This window comes from Salmo salar, chromosome 13 (assembly GCF_965601325.2).
Source record: "Salmo salar chromosome 13, fSalSal1, whole genome shotgun sequence".
In the NCBI taxonomy this organism is placed as follows: domain Eukaryota; kingdom Metazoa; phylum Chordata; class Actinopteri; order Salmoniformes; family Salmonidae; genus Salmo; species Salmo salar.
Genome location: NC_138303.1, coordinates 61,369,257 through 61,379,971, shown reverse-complemented (window position 1 = coordinate 61,379,971; position 10,715 = coordinate 61,369,257).

Sequence of the window (10,715 nt, the reverse complement as noted above, 5' to 3'; positions counted from 1 at the left end):
AGTCCAGCTGCATCAAAGCTGGGACCGAGAGACTGAAAAACAGCTTCTATCTCAAGGCCATCAGACTGTGAAATAGACATCACTAGCTGGCTTCCACCCGGTTACGCAACCTTGCACCTTAGAGGCCGCTGCCCTTTTTTTGGTCACTTTAGTAATGGAACACTAGTCACTTTATATAGAGAAAGTTTGAGTATTATGTAATAGAATTAACCTAGCGATGTTATATTGAGCTGGGTGAATAGAATATGAATGACAGTCATCCAATATGCTGTAATAGAAATAAGGCCATGCTCATGAAATAAAAAAAATAAAAGTGTTCTCCCTCATCACCGAGCGCCACTGGAATCTAAATGTTGTGTCACTTCATGGGGCACTGAATAGATTGTTTACTACACCCATTCCATAGGCCACAAAGCAAATCATTGGCTAAAAAAGGTGAGAAGTGAGGGGAATTAAGGTTTGGAATGTTCACGTCGAGGGTCTGGCGTCATTGTGCTTTTGTACTGATTGTGCTCTTGACCCAAATAACAATATCAACAGGTGAATAACATGATACAAAGACAATGGAATTATGGTTTGTCGTTAGATAGTGCTAACAGACAGGCATACCTGTTCTAGGCATCTGTCTAGATTAGAGTGCTGCTGGCCTTTCACGCTGCCCATTCCATTGTCCCGAACACATTACACTGTAAATGAAATACATAGAAATGCTGGTATTAATACAATATTAAAATGTCAAATTATCCATACCTTTTAAGGTGGTTGCAATGTTGTGAAAAACAAGTAGAGTGCAGAAAAAAATATATTTCCCAAGTTAAGCATGTCTTTGTAAAAGGACTCTTATATTATCTGCGATCCTGTTGCCAGCATAATATCCAGTGGTGTAAAGTACTTAAGTAAAAATACTTAAAGTACTATTTTAGTTTGGGTTTTTTTTTTTGGGGGGGGGGGGTACTTTGACATCACTACATTCCTAAAAACAAAATAATCAGCATTTTAATTTTGAATGCTTAGCAGGACAGGAACAGGGTCCAATTCACACTCTTATTAAGAGAATACCCCTGGTCATCCCTACTGCCTCTGATCTGGCGGACTCATGCAACACACATGCTTCGTTGGTAAATTATGTCCGAGTGTGCCCCTAGCTTTCATTAAATAAAAAGAAATTTACAGTGTTCCACACGTTTGCTGAATCTTTGGCCCATTTTCCCAAAACTCTATGAATCTCTAGCAAAAGCGAACACTGCAGTCAAGACTGTTCTCTCTCCAAAATGTTTTTTTAACACTGTAGCCAGTTGTAAAAGATTGTTACAGTAATGTACTCAAATATAAATACACACAAATGCAATACAGTAACAAAAACATTCATTTCCAAAATGCTGTATTTTTGAACACTAGTGTTTTGTATCTAACACTTTCCATACCCAACAGGAGAAAACCTGGAAAAACATTCAGTAAGATAAAGGGTTTTCTGTACAAAAAAAGATAGTGGCTCATTTTTTCTAAACTCTAAACACAAAGACGAAAACAAACGCAAAATGTAAGAAAAAATACATTAGGCTGCATCAGGCCTCCTATTTTGGTCTGGCCACAGCACCTCATTTACACCACAAGCGATGTTTCTCCCTGGCTAAACAGCTTGGAAAGAATCTTCTGGAGTGACAGCTCCAGCCGCCGAAAGTCCCCACATGCATCCGCCATTGCCTGGAGAAGAGGCATGCGTGCGAGGGGATGGCGGTCATACACCTTCCATCGCCATGCTGAAAAAACCTCTTCAATTGGATTTAGGAATGGGGAATATGGTGGGAGGTATAGAACAATAAATTGTGTGTGGTCAATGAACCAGTTGCGGACCAGAGCAGCCCGGTGGAAACTCACGGTGTCCTAGATGACAACATACCTGGGCTGCTCTGGTCCACCCCTCTGCTCGGCTAGAATGAGGATGCCATGTAGTGTGTCCAGGAATGTGATGAGGAAGGCAGTGTTGTAGGGACCAAGGTTGGCATGGTGATGGAGGACGTCTTGCTGGTTAATGGCCAGCATGGTGATATTCCCTCCACGCTGTCCAGGGATATTCACAATGGCCAATAATGTTCCACCCCCTTCTTTTGGCTAGGTTGAAGCCAGCCTCAATGTAAATATAAACATGCTGAATTGCAGTGGCATCCAGCTCCAAGACTCTCTGAAATAGACAAGACAATGTGACACAGACCTAGAGCAGTCAATATGGTGACACAATACACGGGATTACAGTACTGTGTCTATACAGTGCTGATATGATAGTAAATTCACAGTATAGGACTTACTTGCACATATTCATAACTCTGTTCTTTAACCCTCTGACTTTCGCTCAAATGGCACCCTGTAGACCCGTTTCATCCAGATTCGGTTGCACTGTAATACACAGTCCAATGTAGACAAGCCCACCTGGTGAATGTTATTGAATATTGTGTTTGTCTGCAATTAGGTGTTTCTGGATTTCTCATAGTCTAATGGTATCGTTTGCCACCACCATGTTCAGAATAGCAGTATCCTGTTCTGGTGTGAACAGCCGGTGTCTTCCACCATGGCCTGGCCATCTCTCAGTTCTGCAGAAGATCAACAAATATATGATTGGTTACAGTAAGCTAAAATAATACATTTTCTTTCAATATGAAATTACATTATTGTAACATTGGTCAACAATCACTGAGTAACATGCCTAGTAATATGTCAGACTGCAGTATACATACATAAAGAGCATAGTGTAGATGGTAGGTAACGTACCGGTTCTCATTTCTGGACGTACGGATGATAGATGCAACCGTGTAGCGGCTCAGGTTGGGCTGAACTCTGCCCAGCCTCCCTCATACTCAATACATGGTTGAGCACATGGTCAACCAACGTGGCCCTGATCTCATCTGAGCCGTCCGTCCGTCCCCTCTCCCTCTTCCTCTTCCTCTTCCTCTCCCTCTTCCTCTTCCTCTTCCTCTTCCTCTCCCTCTCACATCTAGCTCTTGCTTCACCATTGGTTTCCATTTTCCTCCAAAACAGGAGAGCTCATCTGTGGCCTTTTATAGTGCTAAAGCTCTGATTTGTAAGTGAACAATTCAGCAACTAGTGTTTACACCTGTGAGGAGTGGGTGTGTGATATAGAATTGAAAGCTGGGTGTAAAGCAGGAATTGTGCTTGCAATTTTGCAGACTTTGCTTAGGGATTTGGTACATGAGTTTCAGGTTTAGGTGATTGCGTTTCAAGTTCCAATTTTAGTGTGTAAACAATTGGGAAAAACTGTAAAACCAAATACTTTTAGACTTTTACTCAAGTAGTATTTCCGTGGGTGACTTTTAATTGAGTAATTTTCTATTAAGGTTTCTTTACTATTATTCAAGTATGACAATTGGGTACTTTTCCCACCACTGATAGTATACTGCTGCCAGGAGAGCGGTAATCTCGCCACGGTGTGATAATAGGAGCGTTTTTGGAAAGAGCGCTCCATAAGCCACGCCCCAGTGGGCGGATCTAGGCATGGTTGCCTGGGACACATTTTAATACAGATGTAGGCCTCTCATTTTACAATGGTATGAGTCCGCAGTGGTTCTGTGTAATTACGCTAGTATATTTCAAATCAAATCATATTTGTCATATACACATGGTATATGTTAATGCGAGTGTAGCGAAATGCTTGTTTGAGACAAGTGTATTGCAGTTATTTTTGTCTTAGACTTAATAAGTAAAATATGTTTGAGTAACACATTGGGAAATAACGAGTTATTTGGATTTTAGTTACCACCAGTAACTTGGATAAATTGTGCTCGTTGACATTAAATTCACATTATTGTCATTGACCCGTGTCCTATCTCTGTACACTTTTGCTGCGTATTGACCAGGGGAGAACAACTGCCCACTCTCATCGAAGCCACGGAAGTTAAAGGCCGACCGAGGTACTGCATTGTTAGCAAAAAACAGGATCCCCTATTACAGTGAATGGAAATTGTCAATCTTCGTGTAAATAAAATAAAAATGGAAGACAATCATGGTACCAATAGTTGCTTCTAAAACAAGAGATGTACGTCCTATAAACAATTATTTTAAAATCGCACACAGAAGAAGTTAACTTATTTTAGATGCTAATGTCAGCCTGCAGTAGCCTGGTCGTCCTTCAATTTGAGTTCAGGTGTCTGCATACTAGGTTCGGTTTGCTCCAAACAGAACTCAGCTAGGCGAAGTGAACGTCTTTGCCTCCCATAGTCCCTTAAAAGACCGCTTGAAAAAATAGGCAATAGTGCTGTTTGTCCTTCTTGAGACGCCTTAGCTAGTATAGCCTTAACAAAAATAACTCAAGAAATCTGTAATTAATGTAGACGTTTTTGCTGAGAAGGTCTTAATCACGCAATTGTACATCTAACTATGATGTTTGGCGCAGCATTTCTCAAGTGGAAAAATGTGCATGAGAACAAGTCGTCTCTCGTTGAATGATAGACTTATTAATTGAAGAATCCCTACTGTTGACCAATCACCGACGAAGGGGTGTAGACTTCGGGCTACTGAATTTCGGCTTGCCTCAAGGGAAAAAAAGATGTGTGTACGAACAGCACCCCCAAAACTAACAAAAACGGCACAGAATGTCATAATAGATGCACCAATTGTTTTGTATGGGAAGCATGTAGACGCCTTTAGTCAATGAGAGGAGGCAGCACTGAGCTAACATGCAAAGTCACTCCCTGAAGTAGCTCAAACTGCGCATGTTATCAGAGAGAAAAAGACGAAGCGAGAGGTTTTACTCCTCCCAAAATCTGTTCACGAAAATAAGCCCTGTCAGGAACGTTTGTATGGTGGTCATTGAGAAAGTGTAGAATTTGGTAAACAAAAAATGTAATTGCTCATTTGCTACGTGAGGTTTATTTGATTTAACATCCGTTTCGTAATGGTTAGGTTGTTACGAATGCACTGACATAAGTGGACGCACGTGGCATTTCGGCAACTTTGAAAAAAAAAAGACTTTGTATTGGAGCTGTAACTGTTGTCATAGAGAGAGATTAAGAACTCATCATGGATATAACCAATTTTAGCATGGACATTGCCATTGAGGGCTTCCACAATTTAAAGTGCGGGAATTCCTATGAGTTGGGAGAAATCAGCCAATGAAGAACAAGAAAATGGACTACTTTAAAATGGTGATCGCCTCAATGGCACTGCACATGCTGTAGCAGATGCGACAAAGATCCATCCTCTATTTATCGCTATGGCCCGTTGTTCACGTGCGTATCTGCCCTCTCATTGGCTAGAATAGTCCCACATGATCTCGACTCCTCCCGCCTGACTTTCATCTTTGAGGACATGTATTTTTATTGTTAGAGTGGTCACATTGAATATCTTGTTAATATAGTTTTGTTTGATAAAATCAATTTTTATCAATGTTGGAACTGGGTTCTACAGTTTGAACCCGTGCTGTTTCTGGCTCCACACCCACCCTGCCCGGCAATCAAGATGTTTGAAAGTTAGTGTTAGTTAATGATCCATCATGTATGACATTCCTGGGAGTGTGTAAACTTACATTTTGTATGACCATTTTTGTATGTTCTCTATAGTTATGTACTTGGAAATGTATCAATTGACCAATTCGGCACATTTGGGCAGACTTTATTGTCCAGTATTGCAATTATTCACTGGATCAATCTGAAACTTTGCACACACACTGCTAGTGGCCAACATCTAAATTGCGCCTAAACTGCAATATTATATTAGGACCTTTGTCTTACAAGTTAAAGATGATCGAACAAATGATCTTTTACCAGATCTAATGTGTTATATTCTCCAACATTAATTTCACATTTCCACAAACTTCAAAGTGTTTCCTTTCAAATGGTATCAAGAATATGCATATCCTTGCTTCAGGTCCTGAGCTACAAGCAGGTAGATTTGGGTATGTAATTTTAAGCGAAAATTGAAAAAAGGGGTCCGATCCTTAAGAGTTTTTTTAAACAGACAGCCCAATTCAGAATTATTTTTCACTCATTGTGGCATTTTGCCACTGATTATAGCACTGAAATGTATAGTTCCGTTTTACGGGCTCCTGACCAATTCTGCTATTTTGTGTGTTTTTTTTCACTGATCTTAACTTTTTTTTTTACATAATGTTTCCGCCACCGTTTTCTATGACCAAAAAGAGCTGGGCATCAGAACAGCGATCACTAACCTCAATTTGGATGAAGATTTGTACTTCAATTAATTGGCAGCACAGGACATACTGCTCACCCCGGACTAGGTCTAATCCCCGACACTTGTAAGAGAAAGAGTCCGCAATATAGAGGCCGACGTGCCGGTGTCCTGATGAAACTACGGCAGCGAGTAAGTAATCCGCCTCTACCCTCTGTTCTATTGGCGAATGTACAATCACTGGAGAACAAACTGGACGAGCTCTGTTCGAGACAATCCTATCAACAGGACCTGAAGAACTGTAATATCCTATGTTTCTCTGAACAAGGACATGGATAATATTGTACCTGGTTTTTCTGTGCTTCGGCAGGACAGAACGGCAGCATTGGGTAAACTCAAGGGGGGTGGAGTGTGTCTCTTTGTTAACAACAGCTGGTGCACAATCTCTAATATTAAGGAAGTCAAGATTTTGCTCACCTTTTTCTTCCTCATCAATCTTTAAAAAAATATTTTTGGGGAGAGTTTTACCCCTTTTTCAGTCTTGTCCCATTGCTGCAACTCCTGTACGGACTCGGATGATGCGAAGGTCGAGAGCCCTGCATCCTGTGAAACACGACCCTGCCAAGCCGCACTGCTTCTTGACACACTGCTCGCTTAACCCGGAAGCTAGCTGCGCCGATGTGTCGCAGGAAACAATGTGTAACTGGCGACCAAAGTCAGCCTGCATGCTCCCAGCCCGCCACAAGCGATGGGAAAAGGACATCTCGGCCGGCCAAACACTCCCCTAACCCGGACAACGCCGGGTCAATTGTGCACCGCCTCGTGTCTCCCGGTCGCGGCCGCCTGCCTGGGATCAAACCCCGGTCTGTAGTGACGCCTCAAGCATTGCGATGCAGTGCCTTAGACCGCTGCGCCACTTGAAAGGCCCTTTCCTCATCAATCTACACACAATACCCCATAATGTCAAAGCAAAATCATTATAGGGTATTGCTCCATCAGGTTCAGGTCCAGGATCTGGCTGGGACACTCAAGGACATTCAGAGACTTGTCCTGAAGCCACTCCTGTGTTGTCTTGGCTGTGTGCTTACTGTCGAACCTTCGCTCCAGTCTGAGGTCCTGAGTGCTCTGGAGCAGGCTTTCATCAAGGATCTCTCTGAACTTTGCTCCGTTCATCGTTCCCTCGATCCTGACTAGTTTCCCAGTCCCTGCCACCAAAACACATCCCCACAGCATGATGCTGCAACCACCATGCTTCACCGTAGGGATGGTGCCAGGTTTCCTCCAGACGTGACGCTTGGCATTCAGGCCAAAGAGTTGAATCTTGGTTTCTTCAGAGCAGAGAATCTTCTTTATCATGGTCTGAGACTCTTTAGGTGCCTTTTGGCAAACTCCAAGCGGGCTGTCATGTGCCTTTTACTGAGGAGTGGCTTCCGTCTGGCCACTCTACCATAAAGGCCTGATTGGTGGAGTGCTGCAGAGATGGTTGTCCTTCTGGAACGTTCTCCCGATTGCTGAGTTTGGCCGGGCAGCTAGCTCTAGGAAGAGTCTAAGTAGTTCCAAACTTCTTCCATTTAAGAATGATGGAGGCCACTGTGTTTCTAGGGGACCTTCAATAATGCAGAAATGTTTTGGTACCCTTCCCCAGATCTGTGCCTTAACACAATCCTGTCTCAGAGCTCTACAGACAATTCCTTTGATCTCATCACTTGGTTTTTACTCTGACATGCATGGTCAACTGTGGGACCTGAGATAGACAAGTGTGTGCCTTTCCAAATCATGTCCAATCAATAGAATTTACCACCGGTGCTCTCCAATCAAGTTGTAGAAACATCTCAAGGATGATCAATGGAAACATGATGCACCTGAGCTCAATTTAGAGTCTCATAGCAAAGGGTCTGAATACTTATGTAAATAAAGTATTTCTGTGTTTTATGTTTAATACATTAGCAACAATTTCTAAAAACCTGTTTTCGCTTTGTCAGCATGGTCCTAAATCACACATACAACACTTTGTTTGTATAACATAGGGGTGTGGGACCTTGAAGGCTCTCCACCACAGGCGAAATCCCCCTCACTCCCAATATTCAGAAAAAGTAGATTCACTCACCCCCCCAGTCCTTTTTCCACATAACTTCATGAATGAGTTTCTTGTAAACAATAGATATTATATTCCTTCTCTTTTCGCCAGGTAAATACTGATCGTCTTTTCTTATTATCTGTTAAGCCATTGCAATTATAACTGTCAATACTTATTTACCATTTACCATAATGAGATACAGGAGTGCAACTTTGGTCATAGACCTGGCAGGGGGTCCTCCCTCAGAATTCTTTTGAGCATCTATAGCTAATTTCCTGCATTTCTACGAGGGCTGTCCCCCGACCAAATACAAATCTTGGTCCACCAAGAGAAGTCTTTTCTTTCGACCAATTGATTGGTTGAAGTTTGAAAATGTGTAATTTTCCATATATAGGCACACCCTATGTGTTTGAATAAAATCAACTGTATGTACTGAACCAGTCTGATGCTTTAAGCACGCTATTTGATTAAATAATGAAGACACACAAATGACTCAAGAGGGAGCCAGAGATCTAGATAGCCTAACCAGAATTTAAAAACCTGTTTCCATTGCCCTCCTTTTCCTGCTGGCCTTCGCATTATGCTACTGAGGTTGCCGACCGCTCCTGAGGTTGCCGTTAAGGCTAGACCAGCGGTCGGCAACCTTTTCCATTTGGAGAGCCAATGTATCTTACCATTTATACCAATCTGCGTGCCAGTTATGATTTTCATATGCACATTTTCATGGAACAGTTTCATTTAATTTATAATAGTCTTTGTATCTCAAAATCATTGTCTGTGGTTAATCTACATTCTATCTAAATCTAAATTAAAATTATACAAATCTAAAGGTAACTTTTATTGCCATTGCCAACTATGCAATAATAATACATAAAAACAAATCACATTGGCTACGCATGGCCTTTCTGCAACGATCTTGAAACATTGTATCAACTATCAACTGGGTCGCCCCAAAACTCGGGACAGACACATCTGTAGGATATTAAATAGTTCAAGGCATAGGAAGTAATCAGGTATTTTATGATGTTTCCACTGGATCAGAGCATTACATTTTTCAGTTTCATGCCGAGTGGTTATCAAAAGGGAGAGAGCAGGAAATGTTGTTCCAATACTGTGAGCAACTATTGTCATTCTCATTTGATTCTAAAAACAGACTTTGTTTACTTTCTGTTTGAGGTGAAGGAAAATTACTTTGAGAAGCTCCACAGCTAATTAGCGGTGGTGAGTTAAGACAATCAGAAATACTATCAGACATCCCCAAAGGCGCACATTTATAGGCTTACATTTGCACGCCGGCCAGGTAGACTAGTCCTAATTCTATACGCGTAATCAGGTGCGCGTCCTTACACAACATTGACAGGAGCATTTCAAACAAAAGACGATTGACATAACTCGTAAATATGATGAAATAAACAAAAAATAGTTTCTCACAAGTGAAGCATAGGTTGTAAGTTCTGCAAAACACATGTCCACTCCAACAATGAGAACGAACAAACGGTAAATGACGGTAGCAAAAATATATTGAATGCAGTAACATAAATTACCATAACCAAACAAACATTGCAGATTTGAAATTATGGGAATTAACGGTAAATGTAGGCTGCTACTGGTGATGTATGTAATGGGGAATTGATAGACACAGCAAACAATACAGACAATGAAGTTATGAAACAATAAATACTCAGGAAATGGCGGGAGAGAACATATTCTGGAGAGAGGTGTGCCAAGAAAGAGAGTGATGGAGTGCTGCATCAGATGACCTGGCCTCCACAATCACCCGGCCTCAACCCAATTGAGATGGTTGGGGATGAGTTGGACTGCAGAGTGAAGAAAAAGCATCCAACAAGTGCTCAGCATATGTGGGAACTCCTTTAAGACTGTTGGAAAAGCATTCCAGGTGAAGCTAGTTGAGAGAATGCCAAGAGTGTGCAAAGCAGTCATCAAGGCAAAGGGTGGCTATGTTGAAGAATCTAAAATAGAACATACAGTGCCTTGCAAAAGTATTCATCCCGCTTGGCATTTTTCCTATTTTGTTGCGTTACAACCTGTCATTTAAATTGATTTTTATTGGGTTTTCATGTGATGGACATACACAAAATAATCCAAATTGGTGAAGTGAAATAAAAAAATGTACTTGTTTAAAAAAATTCAACAACAAAACAAAACTGAAAAGTGTATGTATTCACCCCCTTTGCTATGAAACCCCTAAATAAGATCTGGTGCAACCACTTACCTTCAGAAGTCACATAATTAGTTAAATAAAGCCCACCTGTGTGCAATCTAAGTGTCACATGATCTCAGTATATAAACTCAGAAAAAAAAGAAAGGTCCTCTCACTGCGTTTATTTTCAGCAAACGTAACATGTGTAAATATTTGTATGAACATAACAAGATTCAACAACTGAGACATAAACTGAACAAGTTTATGTGACTAACATAAATTGAATAATGTGCCCCTTAACAAAGGGGGGTCAAAATCAAAAGTAACAGTCAGTATCTG